We start from the raw sequence: 9877 nt of genomic DNA, 5'->3' as shown, positions 1-9877 counted from the left end.
ATCCTGTTTGGCAAACAAATTTGTCATTTAACATAAAACAGTACCTTTAGAGACAGTGTAACCATTACTCAGAATACCTTTTTTCTGGGAGCACTGTTTTCTGGGAACTCTCAGTTTATTGATGATTTATCAGTGGTACACCAAGGCTCCTTGTGGTCTTACAAGGAAGCAGGGTCACAGAAAGTTGAGCAGAGTAATTTTTTAACATTTGTTTTTTTTTTTTTTAATTTTATTTATTTGTGTGTGTGTGTGTGTGTGTGTGTGTGTGTGGCCAGCTCAGCCCACCAGGGGGCGGGGCTGGCTGGCATGTGGTGCTGGGGGATTGAACCGCGGTCCCTGATGCCTTGCCAAGCTTGTTCTAAGTAGGTGCTTTAGACCACTGAGCCATCTCACCAGCCCCTTTAACATTTAGTTTTACATTAACTCATCCCATTACTTTCACATTAACCCTTCATAGTATCCCTCGTTGTACGTACTCCCCACCCTTGTTGGCTATTAGCGATCCTTTTCATGGCACCCGCCAGTTATCAAGGACTGCAGTGAGTCCCCAGGCTCCTGCCTGCGTTATGACGCACAGCAGGAAAGAAAACAAAGAGCAAGAGACAAAATAGAGGCACATAGCTCTGGGATCTGGGATGACCAGTTGCTCTCAGGGAACGAAAGGCCAGGAGGCAGCCAGGCTCTTGGGATTTATTCATTACCTCTGAGTCAAGGACAATGGGTGAAGGGCAGTGAGTGTTTCCAGAAACAGGAATGGTGGCTACGGTGGGCTCAGAAGATCAAAACATTCTTGCAAGGACAAGGACAAGGACAAGGATGAGACGGGGATCAAGAAAAAAACTGTAGTTTCCGCAGATGCCTTATCCTCTTTAGCAGGTCTTATCTTGGCCTGCGAGTGCCTCAGCAGTCATTAGTTCAAGGGCTTCCAGCTGTGACCAGAAAAAGAGCAAGGAGTTTCCAAGTTCCAATTTGGCCCCAAAGCAGGACAAGGACAAGCTTGGATGTCCCCTAGATTCAGTTTATAATTCATGGCCCTCAACAGGCCCCTACATGAGGATCATGAACTCCACATTCCTAGGACTTACATCTGCCTCATTTAAATTCCAGCACCACCGGCATCCTCTCTTCGGCCTTTGTCATTGCCTGTGGTTTCCTAAGCAGCCCCTGCAGGCTTGAGTCCTTCCCTGCAAAGACACACAAAGGATGCTGATGTGGGAGCTGTGTGGAGATCAGGCTTCGCCATTCACCAACTGGGACCACAAGCTGGCTTAGCACCGTGTTAGATAAAATCTACACTGTGCTGGTCTAAGCTCTTGCGCCATGCCCCAGACAGACCAGAGTAAAACTGACAAGCGAGCCACACATGCTAAAATGCCACTTTGCCAAACCAAGTCTAAGCTACTATTTGACTCGCTGAAGCCAGGCATAATGCTACATGCCTGTAATCTCAGCGCTCGGGAGGGTGAGGCAGGAGGACTGTTGCGAGTTCACAACCAGCCTGGGCTACAAAGTGAGCTCAAGGCCAACCTGAGTTGCATAGCGAGACCCTGTTGCAAAAAAACCCAAAATAAATAAATAAATAAAATTCTATCTATCATCTATCTATCTATCTATCTATCTATCTATCTATCTATCTATCTATATCTGACTCTCTGGGAAACCTCCTGGTTTCAAGAAGCTGTAACAAGCAAGTTTCCTAAACAGGGCAGTTTCAGTTGGCAGGATGTTTTAGTCTCTGTTGCTTCATTCCTTACCAAAAGTAACCTGAGATGGGCTTGATAGGAACCCATTTGCTACTTTTCTGTTGCTCATCCTCATTGTCCATGTTTTACAAAGAACTTTGAAATGACCGAGCAGCTAGTTCTTTTTTTTTTTTTTTTTCCTGCTTGCTTGTTTGCCTGCTTGCTTTTTTCTTTCTTTCTTTCTTTCTTTCTTTCTTTCTTTCTTTCTTTCTTTCTTTCTTTCTTTCCTTCCTTCCTTGTTCTTCATCTCTAAAAACAGCCCCTGGCCTTCTGATCACTTGTCCTACCTTGTTGTCTGATTCTAGAACTGAAAATAAAGATCTTTAAGCTATACCTTTTTAATATTTCCACTTGAAAGGAGACAAAACTGCTTCCAAAATGTAATGTACATACATTTGTCTGCCTGGGGCTGCAGTACCGTGGTAGAGCACATGCCTAGCATGTATGAAGACCCTGATCTATCCACTACATTGTCCAAGAAAGTAATAATACTAATAATAAATTGCTACCAAGACATCTGTTAAAGCAAATGATTGAGCTGTAAAGAGAGCTTGGTGGTCTAAGTGCCTGCCTGGCAAGTGCAAGGTTCAATCCCCAGTACCACATGTTGTGCCGGCCCTGTCCTGGGTGTGCTCTGCTGGCCCCCGAAACCGGGTGTGGTGGCACATGCCTGTAATCCCAGCGCTGGGGAGGCTGAAACAGGAGGATCATTATAAGTCTGAGTTGTGTAGTGAGACCCTGTACCAAATAAATTTTAAAACAATTTTTTTTTTTAAAAAAAGCAAGTGATCGATAGATTACAGCTCCTATTATCAACCACTCTCACCACCACTCGTGCCAGGCACTTCTTTCCAAAGAAGATTCTGGCTTACAGGTCACCTGTGAGGGCCGCATGTGCAGCTCCATGAGCGAGTGGGTGGGAAGCCCTGGGTCCATTTCCAGGTACATGAAACAAAGGCAAAACCCCACCTGGGATTCCTTGGGGGACTGGAGAGAAGTTCAAAGTCCTCACTGATGGCTGGGAGAGAGAAATATGTGAGGATCCCACTATAGAGAAACTGACAAAGGTTGTATCAAAAGCGGTGAGGAGCCAAGCAATGGCCGTGACTCATCCACATGGCTGACACTGACAAAGGTTCTACAATCTGAGGTACAGGATCTCAGGATAAATCCTGAGGGGATTTCACTGACCTTCTGAGACCCAAAAGCTACAACTCTTGTTGCATAGGTCCTGCTTTACCTTGGTCTTAACCATCCAGTAGAAAAGTATGAAGACGAAATATAGGAAGTAAAGCCATGTTGTTATGTTGAGCTGTGGGGCACTCAGGTCAACAATTTATGACATTGCCAGTCAAGCGGAAGACCCAATATTATTATGGGCTACTGGACTCTTTTAGAATATTTTGCTGAGTTTGCACACCTATAATATTCAAATAACGGAACTTAACAAAAAAAGAGGATGCAAATGAATGTCCATTTTGTATCTGTGTATTCTACGTGGTTAGGATAGATACATAGTTACATTCTCTTAATGAATAGAATGATTTGTTCTAATGGTGTTTTTTTTTTTAATTTTATTTGTGTGTGTATGTGTGTGTGTGTGTGTGTGGCCAGCTCAGCCCACCAGGGGGTGGGGCTGGCTGGCATGTGGTGATGGGGGATTGAACTGTGGTCCCTGTGCTTTGCTAAGTTTGTTCTAAGTAGGTGCTTTAGACCACTGAGCCATCTCACCAGCCCCTAATGGTGTTTGTAAATAGGATATGAAGTCCGTATCTTGTACAGCAATTAATCATTAGGAAGAATGTATGCAGTGTGTTAATTATTGAAACTGTCCTACCTATTTGATTTGAAACTGTCTCATTGCTATTTGTTTATTAATAAAATTATGGGAAAAAATAAATAAATCAACCAACAACAACAACAACAAAAAGCGGTGAGGAGCCTGGAGTGTTGACACGCACTGTAATCCCAGCTCTCCCAGGGGCTGAGGCAGGACGGCAAGCTCAAATCCAGCCTGGCAATGTAGCAGTTTAGCAAAACCTGGTCTCGAAATAAAAACTTTAAAAAGGCTGGGATGTAGCGCAGCATGAAATTCCTGGGCTCAGTCCCTAGTATGTGAAAAAGAAAAGATTAGCTGAAGAAGAAGAAGTCAGGAGTAGGTCAGCTCTGGGGAAACTGCAGAGGTCAACCTGCTCCCACAGTGGGAGGCTCAGGTCTTGGAAAATAAAGCAGAATAAGGAGTGAAAAGGAGCTGCGGGTGATGGCACGGTATGTGTGCTTCTGGCAAGAGGGAAGAAAACCAAGAACACAGAGGACCCTGACCACCAGGTGCCCAGGGCTCCGTGAATGCCGCGTGGGCTTTGTCCTGGCAACAGACCCCACCCCTCCTGGCAAGGCATCTTGAGAAAAAGCACCTGCCCACGGTCTTGGTAGCTCCTGCTTAGGCAGAGATTAGGGGAGAATTTTGGAAGCTTTGGGGACAACCTGCTCCCACACTGCTGCTTCTGGTGCTCAATCCTGAAATTGCAAGTCTGTGGTGTCTTCCCTCTGCCTTGGCGTACAGTCATCTAGATGAAACCCCCCCCCGCAAAAAAAGGCAAAGGACCCTCCCTTTGAGACATGCCCATGAGTTGGCCTGGGATCATGGGATGAAATCACCCCAAGCAACCTGTGGAGAGCCATCCAAAGCTCGGCCTCTGACAAAAGTCACACCAAGTTCGGAGAATCTGCAAAGCAGAACTTCACACGAATGTGTCTCCACAACCCCCCTGGGAATTGTTAGGCTTATGATTCACCTAAAATAGAGCACACAATTAATCACCTAGGGTTTGGGCCTAACTTAACTAAGGGCATAAAGTTCTTACAGAGGTTGGCTCCGTGTCTCCTACCTTGTAAACCTGCAGAAAGGGCCAAACCTAAGCCAAGAACATTCAATAATAACAAGGAAGTTTAGAGGCAAGATCTTGAGGCAGTAAGAAAGTATCCCCAAGAGCTGAGAGTTTCAGTGGGGCAGAAATAGAACAGAAAGAGCAACGGTTGATTAAGTTTCCGTGACCACTCTTAGTTTATACTGTGTACTCAAATTAATCAAAATTTAAATTGTTTTTCACTTATAGATGAAAAACTACATCTGTTAATCTTGCATGAAGAGAGCTTATGTAATCACTCATGTATAAATAAAAGCTGCTGATTTTGCTCTGGGTCGAAGAGACACATTCTTCTTCCTTCCTAACTCCTTCCTTCCTTCCTTCCTTCCTTCCTTCCTTCCTTCCTTCCTTCCTTCCTTTCCACCATGTTTCTGTGAGTTTTTCTTCTTTGCTGCCTTCTTTCCTCTCTCCTCAGGTTATTGTTCCTTGGAATCTGAGGCTGGATCTTGGCAGCAACTGTTGTCTTCCCAGAAGATTGGGAAGGAGGACAGATGCCGAGATGTCCTACCTCCCTCTTTAGGACAAAGAACTTGGTCTGTGAAGCAGGAGACTGGAGCTGGAATCCCTAACTCCAACCCTTAAATTCAACCTTAACCTTAACTAGCTGCTTGAGAGAACCCAGGACAAAAACAATCCAGCGAATGAATGTTTGGCTTTGAGGAAAGACATGGGAGAAAGAATTTGGGGAACATGAGTGGACTTCTATTGGACAAAGCCCAGTAATGAAGAGTTGGCCAGTTTGCATCTATAATTTAAATGTAATATGGGAAGTCTAGAAACTGTAGGACTTGTAAAGGTGAATGGTGATTCTACCTCCTGAAAGTTAAATGAGGAAATTGGAATCTGCTTGTGAGAGAAGGGATCATTAATACTTACCCTGATGGGTACAACCAAAGCAAAGGTGAAGAAAGGCACTCTGTTAAAACTACTGAATCAGTTAAAAATGGTACCTGGAAAATATTTAATTCAATTTTGTCTTTTAGGGTTTGGTCCCACTCTGCAGTTCAGGCTGACTTTGAACCCACTTTGTAGCTCAGGCTGGCTTCCAACTCAAGGCAATCCTCATGCCTCAGCCTCCCGAGTGCTGGGATTACAGGCAAGTGGTACCACACCCAGCTTGGGAAATCTCTTAAATTGGACAAAATGCAGATAACAAGACTAAGAAAATCCACGGGTATCTGAAAATTTTCAAGCAACTGGAGATTAGCATAGAGACACTGCTTCGGAGAGTGTCTTTAGTACTTAGAGCTGATCAGAACCAAATATTCATAAAGCCAACTAAAGTTTTGAAAAATTCATGAGAAGAACCATTAACCTGAACAAAAAGGAGCAATCACTGTGTCAAAGCTCGGAATGACTCTGACCCCAAACATTCCACAGATGGGAAGCATCGAGAAGGCTGCTGTGCTCCATGGAGAATGGAGTGGGGCATCTGTGTCTAGTTCAGGTAGCGTCACTGAGGTAATGACCCTGCCAGGGTTGGAACCAGCAGCCCCAACGAACAAGGGACTAGAGATTCACATCTGAACTGAGATGCATGCAAGGAATTTTCTGCAAATGCAGGTAGGCGCTTTTGCCATGTATGCACAGGGCATGTGCCCCTTAGCATTTGTAGTCAGGACTTGCAAGGGAATAGATTTAATAAAGGTCATACAAGTTATAGGATTATTTTATAATGTTCATCCAAAGAGTCAAGTGCAGAAGAGTGTAAGTGATCTGCCCATGGAGTAGGGACCCAAGGAATTGAGCGGAGGCCCTGGATTGGATGGCAGTGTTCCACATGAGTCCAGCTGACAAGCTAGAGTCCATGGAAATGTCCTTCATGAGTCCAGCTGGAGATCTAGAGCTCAGGACAATGTCTCATGTGGGCGTATTTCAAGGATTTGCACTGGGAAGGTCCCAAGGTCAGCGGTGGAAGCTAGAAAGTCTGCACTAGCAGGATGAAGGATCTGTGCCAGTGGGCTGAGGAATCTGCACTAGAACCAGGAAATGATGCTCCAGGTAAGGACTACTGTTCCCTGGGAGAGAACCACCACCATTCTCAGTGACCACCCTAGCATTGTAAGGACCCATGGCTCCTGGCTTTCTCCTTCCCCAGTTTGAGTGGCAATGTTTACTAAGGTTAACCTCCCTGCTCCACCACAGTGCAGTAGTCCCCCCTTATTATTTCCCTCCATTTCAGTTACCCATGGTCAACCACAATCTAAAAATATTGAATAAAAATTCCAGAAATAAAAAGTCATAAGTTTTACACTGTGCACCATTTTGAGTCATGTGGTGAAATCGCCTGCCATCCCACTGCACCTGCCCACTTAGTCACTTACCTACCTTGGTTATCAGATTGACCATCACAGGCCAGGCATGGTGGATCATGCATATTGTACTCTCAGCCCTTAAGAGACAAAACCAGGAGGATTACAAGTGTATTAGTCAGGTTTTCAGTGGCTGAGGCAAAAATGCCTGACACCCTCCATTTAAGGAAAGGTTTAGTTTGGTCCATGGTTGGGGGGTACTCAGTCCATGGCTGGTATCTCTGAGGGAGGAACGGTGTGGTGGAAGTGTGGGGTGCAGGGTGGCTGCTCACCTCATGGCCACCAGGGAGGAGGAACATCAGGGAGAAGACCAGGAGGAAGGTAAACCCTCCATGGGGCAGCCTCACCGACACACTCTTCCCACCAGACCCACCTTCTCGCAGCACATTCAGCTGTGACCTCAAGAACGGATCGCCCTAGGGCCGGGGAGATGGTTCAGTGGAATAAGTGCTTCCCTGGCAAGCACAAGGGCCTGAGTTCAATCCCCGCTTCCAGAAAAAAAAAAAAAAAAAAAAAAGAACGGATCGCCCCACTGATGAGCACAGCGCCGTGTTGCAGTCACCCTCCTCTGAATGCATGGGCGTTTGGTGCGGCTTTCTGGCTCTAAAGCACAACAGCAAGTTCAGGTCAGCCTGGGGAGCATGGCAAAATCTTGTCTTGGCAGCACAAAGCAAAGCAAAGGCAAAACAAATGAAAAGCCTAGATTAATTGTCACAGTAGCTCCATGTTTGCATTCAATTGACCCTTATTTTATTTAATGGCCCCAAAGTTGGCAATTTTACCACCATTCAGCATTATGACTTTCTCCTCCTCCTTGTCCTCCTCCTCTTCCTCTTCCTCTTTCATTGTTGTTGTTGTACTGGATATTGTATGCAGTAAGTAACCAATCTACATTCTCATCTTTTTAAAAATTTTATTTTGAGACAGGATCTCATTAAATAGTGCTCAGGCTGAGCTTACACCTGGGACCCTTCTGCCTCAGGCTCCCAAATAGCTAGTATTACCAGTATATGCCTCTGCAATAGGCTTTACTATTATTATTATTATTGTTATTATTGTTATTATTATTATTATTATTAATCTCTTACTATGGGTGATTTATAAATTAAATTTTCCTCATAGGTACTATGTACAGGAAAAAACATAGCATGTATAGGTCTCAGGCTGTTATGGTTTGTGTCTAGTTGGCTCCCCAAAGCCTCATGTAAATTATGGGACAGATGCAGCTGGAGGAGCAACAGGTGGCTTGAGGGGCGGGGCCAGAGGACCAGGGCGGGATGAGGGGCAGGGCCAGAAAGGCCCAAACCATTAAACTGGCTAGCCTGTGCTTTCTCAGAGATGTGGAGAGGGTCACCCTGGACATGGCAGCGTCCCAGCCTCTCCTCCAGTGTCTTGAACCCTCCAGTAAGTGTGAGCTAAATAAACCTTTCCTTCCCTCATTTTGAGTGTTGGGTATTTGTCCCAGCAATGAGAGAAGAGTAACTACTACACAGGCATTCACAGAGGTCTCAGAATGTGTCTCTCACATAAGGAGACTTCTGTGTGCTGGTTACTGCTGGGGAGGAGGGCAGATTACTTGTCTGGTTGATGCAGAGAAGACACAACTGATGCGAAGTGGAGACTCTAGACTTTGATCCTGATGTGATGGGTGAATAGGATGTGTGGTGTTCTCCTTGTGGAAAAAGTTAACTGTACTCCAGTGGAACAGAGGGAACAGAGCATTAACCAAAAGTGTGCACTGTGATGGGTTATATAATTGTTCCAAGTACTCGCTGTCTATAGGAGGATTTCCAGCCCCACCCCTTGCCATAGGGTTGTGGGACCCCTTCCTGGGGGAGTTATATAAAACACATTACAAGATTCTCACGGGGGGGGGGGCTGGTGAGACAGCTCAGTGGACTAAAGTGCATGCTTAGGCAAGCTTAGGTAAGCACAGGGACTGCAGTTCAATCCCCAGCACACATACAGCATCTGCCTCACCCCCAAGGTGGATCAAGCTGGCCACAGAGTCTGGGCATAGTGGCGCATGCCTATAATGCCTGTAATCCCAACACTAGGGAGGCTAAGATCAGGAGGATCACCATGAGTTCAAGCTGTGGAGTGAGACCCTGTAACAACCAAATACTTTAACAAAAATTCTTATAAGGCAAGAACTCTACCACTGGGCCCAATTATAAGATTCTTGAAGGTGGATCTTAAATCTGAGTAAACCTGGGCATTATTCATGGTCAATAATTACTAATTAACATAAGTGATAATCAAATTAAAAATTGTCTTCTTTGGGCAGACATTAGCAACTTCAGGACAAATATTCTTTCATTTCCATGGCTGAGAAGCTTGATAAGCCTCAGTGACAATAAAAATACAAAAACTTGGGGGGTCACCTCCTGCAATGTGGCCAGATGCCCCTGTAACTCTACATCCTGTATATTTTCAGAAAAATGAACCCAGCCTGTCTTCTAGAGGCACAACTTCTACATATTTTGATACAACTTCTTCTGCCTCTTCTCAATTGCAGCTGAATTTACACACACACACACACACACACACACACACACACACACACACTCAATCTTTAATTCCTCAGACCAAAATGTTCGGTTCTTGTTGGATAATACCAAGGTCAGCTCTTTGGTGACCCTCAACACTGCTGACTTCAGATCGATCTCTTTCTTACTAATATGAAAACTTACAGGAATTTTAGTTCACAGAAAGTGCTGGAGCCCCAGTGTGGGTAGCACACAGAAGTACCTCGATATGCAAAGGCTCCTTTACAAGGAGGCACAGGGAAAAGTTCAAGGCTAACCAAGGGTACAGTCTATTTTTTGGATCTGTATGAAACTACTCTTCCCTTTTGGATGGCAGCCATCCAGGTATCCATAAGTGGGTATGATGA

This window comes from Octodon degus, unplaced genomic scaffold (assembly GCF_000260255.1).
Source record: "Octodon degus isolate 3935 unplaced genomic scaffold, OctDeg1.0 scaffold00035, whole genome shotgun sequence".
Classification (NCBI taxonomy): domain Eukaryota; kingdom Metazoa; phylum Chordata; class Mammalia; order Rodentia; family Octodontidae; genus Octodon; species Octodon degus.
The sequence above is the reverse complement of the archived record's forward strand: the minus strand, read 5'-3'. Positions refer to the sequence as shown.